The sequence below is a fragment of the Phyllostomus discolor genome, chromosome 9 (assembly GCF_004126475.2).
Source record: "Phyllostomus discolor isolate MPI-MPIP mPhyDis1 chromosome 9, mPhyDis1.pri.v3, whole genome shotgun sequence".
Classification (NCBI taxonomy): domain Eukaryota; kingdom Metazoa; phylum Chordata; class Mammalia; order Chiroptera; family Phyllostomidae; genus Phyllostomus; species Phyllostomus discolor.
The window spans coordinates 103,878,544-103,881,789 of record NC_040911.2 but is presented as its reverse complement, the minus strand read 5'-3'; positions in this window follow the sequence as shown (position 1 = coordinate 103,881,789).

Here is a 3,246-nt window from a genome sequence, read left to right as displayed (position 1 = left end):
GCACCTGCCATCACACCCTCATTCCAGCCAGCAGGTCTAGAAGAGGCGGAAGAGACTGACACATCTCCACCCTTCACGAACGCTTCCTGGAAGTTGCCTTCCGTCGGCGAGAACTTCACCGCATGGCCACACCTGGCTGCAAGGGAGGATGGGAAATGATGGCTGGCCACTCAGGATTCTACTCCTGAGGAAGGAAAGGTAACAGATATCGAGACAATTCAGTCTATTCATACCACATGGCAGCACCAGAGTCTGTGCTGGAGAAGTCCAAGGACTGTGTCCCTCCTGTGGTCACAGCCCCAGAATCCAGCCTCTGACTCGCACATTTCAGAGGCGACGCTGACCAGACAAGGTTTGCCGTCTGCTGTCCACGGGTCTCCGTCTCCGAGGGGACCATTGCTACGCAGTGCCTGGCGCTCCCGCCCCAAGGATTCATGTTTCACTAGGGCTTGCGCTGTGTCCACAGCATCCGTGTCCAGCCAGTCGCCAGAGGAGGCAGAATAGATGGACCCCCCGCCCCCGGGGAAAAGCCCCCCCGGGGAAAAGCCCCGAGAGCCAGTGCGGCTGTGGGAGCACATGGAGGAAATGCAGGGCTGATGTTTAACGTTCGGGGCCCGGCCGCCTTCGGACCGCCGAGTGAGTCGGGGACGGGCGTTCTTCGCACAGCCGCGTTTTCCTTGAGGAGATTTTACTATTTCATTGGGGTTGCCCGTCTCAGGGGTCCAGTCCACGAGGCACGGCCCTGGAGGCTCACCCTTCCCCAGACCCCCTTGCGCCCCGTCTCCGATGGCAGCCTGTGAAGCAGGCGGATGGCCTTGGGAGTGGCCTTGTGGGGGACCCAGCCACATCCATGACGTTCAGGGCCATTACCAGGTGGGAGGGGGGGGTGCAGTGAGTGCAGACTGGCGTCAGAAGGCGAGGGTGACATCTCCTAGGCCAGGTGAGCCTCCGACCTGTGCTGGCAGGGCCGTCTCACCCCCACTCCCAGGTACCACTGTCCCCCGAAACCAGTCACAATGGCCAGGCTCTGAAATCCAGACACATATTGGCTGCAAAATGCACAAAGGCCACGACGAAATCCACAGGAGCAAATGTCTAATTCGGTGTCTACAAGATGCCGCCTTTTGGTCTCCTTGTTAATTGTCACATCGGGCATGCCCGACGTTTCAGGAGCGTTTCGATGCTCTGGGGGGGAAGCAGGTAGTTGGAGAGTCTCCCAGTTGCAGGAATTCACAAACGTGCCCCTCGGCCAGGGTTTGCAGCCAGCGGTGAAGGGCGGGGACCCCCTCACCCCCCACCCTGGGGCTGTGCGGCAGGAGATCCGTGTGGAGCGCAGGGCTGTGGGTACATCATCCCCGGCGGGGCACAGTGTGAAGCTTCCAGAAAGAAGGCCTGAAACAAGGGTGGTCCCCTTTTCCCCCCACAAAGAGCTAGGAAGGAAATACACTGGCTTTGAGGGGACACAGGGTCTCTGCTGTGACAGCAAGAGCCGCCCTGGATGAAATGCAAACATCGCGTGAGCAAGGCCGGGTGCTAATAAAACTTTATTCACAACATAGGCAGGGGCAGGGGCGGGGGAGGGGTACAGATCTGCCCTGCACCAAAGTTTTCTTTCTCCTGCCCCGGGTCCAGGAAGGTGTAAAGACCACCTACGGACCCCTGCCAACACAGCAGACTCGAAACCCACACTTCCGGAAACGTCCCTGTTTTCGAGAATCACCCAGAAAGTGTCCTAGACGCCGCTCGGGATCGCTCCGTGTTGCTGGCACAGCTGCTCGGCCGGTCCAGGCCAGCGCCAGCTCCGGAGCCAGTTCTTCTCTCTTGGGTGCCGGGAGCACTGGGGGATGGGCGAGGGAGCCGCACACCAACCCTCCGGGCTGTGACTGTCTTCGCAGCCTCGCCGCCAGGAAAAGGGGGGCCTCAGCCCCACGCCAGCTAGAGCCCCCTTTAACGTGGCACTTCACTGATGGCCAGCCCAGGGCGCCCGAGGGCCCTCACACAAGATCAGGCTCATTCACCAGGTAAAGGTTTTAAGTTCGGCCGTCGCCCCTGAGAGCGGCCCCAGAGGGCCCCAGAGCATCCCCCATTGGGCCGACAGGCCGCTCACCTACGGCCCAGACCAGAAAACCGACCGTGCACAGGGCCCCCCGGGCCTCCGATTCAAACTGTCTGGTATTTTTCAAAGAAACCCTCCCTTCCCCCACACTTCCACCAGCGTTGAGTGCGCCAGTAAAAAAAACAATTAAAGCTTGTGGTTTTGTTTAAAGATACGATCTAATCAGAATTTATACACAAAAGGCTACTAAATCCTTTAACTTTCATAATACCACGCAAGATAAATTGTCTGTTCATTTTAAAAGTGTGTATTGCTTATAAAGTTTTAAGCAAAATCATTTTTCTCATAACATATTTATGTACTCAAAAAGTAGAAAGGACCACTATTTTTGTTTTGTTTTTTTCCTTTATCCTCTCCCAAGGACTTTTTTTTTCATGGATTTTAGAGAGAAGAAAGGCGGGCGGGGGGAGAGAGAGAGAGAAACATCGACTGTTTGCCTCCCATACATATCCTGGCCTGGGAACTGAACCCACAACCCGGGCACACGCCCTGACCGGGAATTGAACCTGCAACCCTTTGGTTACGGGATGACGCTCCAACCACCTGGCTGCCCCACCCAGGGTTCACTGTTTGTTCTTTTCGGTCACCAAAAACACTGATCACAAACCTTCCAGAAAACATTTTCCTGCTTACCTCCTTCTTAAACTGAAACAGAATCATCATTACAGAAATATAAATAACCACTGAAACATCTACCTTCACCCCCCACCCAAATCCCCTGCTGTTGCCACCTCCCTTGCTGGTTAACCCACGGGTTACATTTCATTTACCCTCTGAGCCGGACTGCTCGTGGGAGCGAGGAATTACGAAACTCACGTTTCCCTGGAAAACCTGTCTGACCAAATTTTTTTGTTTAAGAAAACATAACCTGCTGTTTTGTGTTGGTTCAAGACGTCTGGTCTGAGAATATGAAAACATCGAATCTACACTCATAGCTTATGCTGCTCCTAGGACTGGGAGGAGCAGGAGGGAGGGGGGAGGGAGGGGAGGGGAGGGGAGGGAGGGGAATGGAGGGAAGGTTGAGAGAGGGGAAGGGAAGTGAGAGAAGGAGAGGCAGGAGGAGGGACCCCAATGTGCTGTAACACACATCATTTGGGGGAAACACGCGGTCCGTCCGTCCGTCCGTCCGT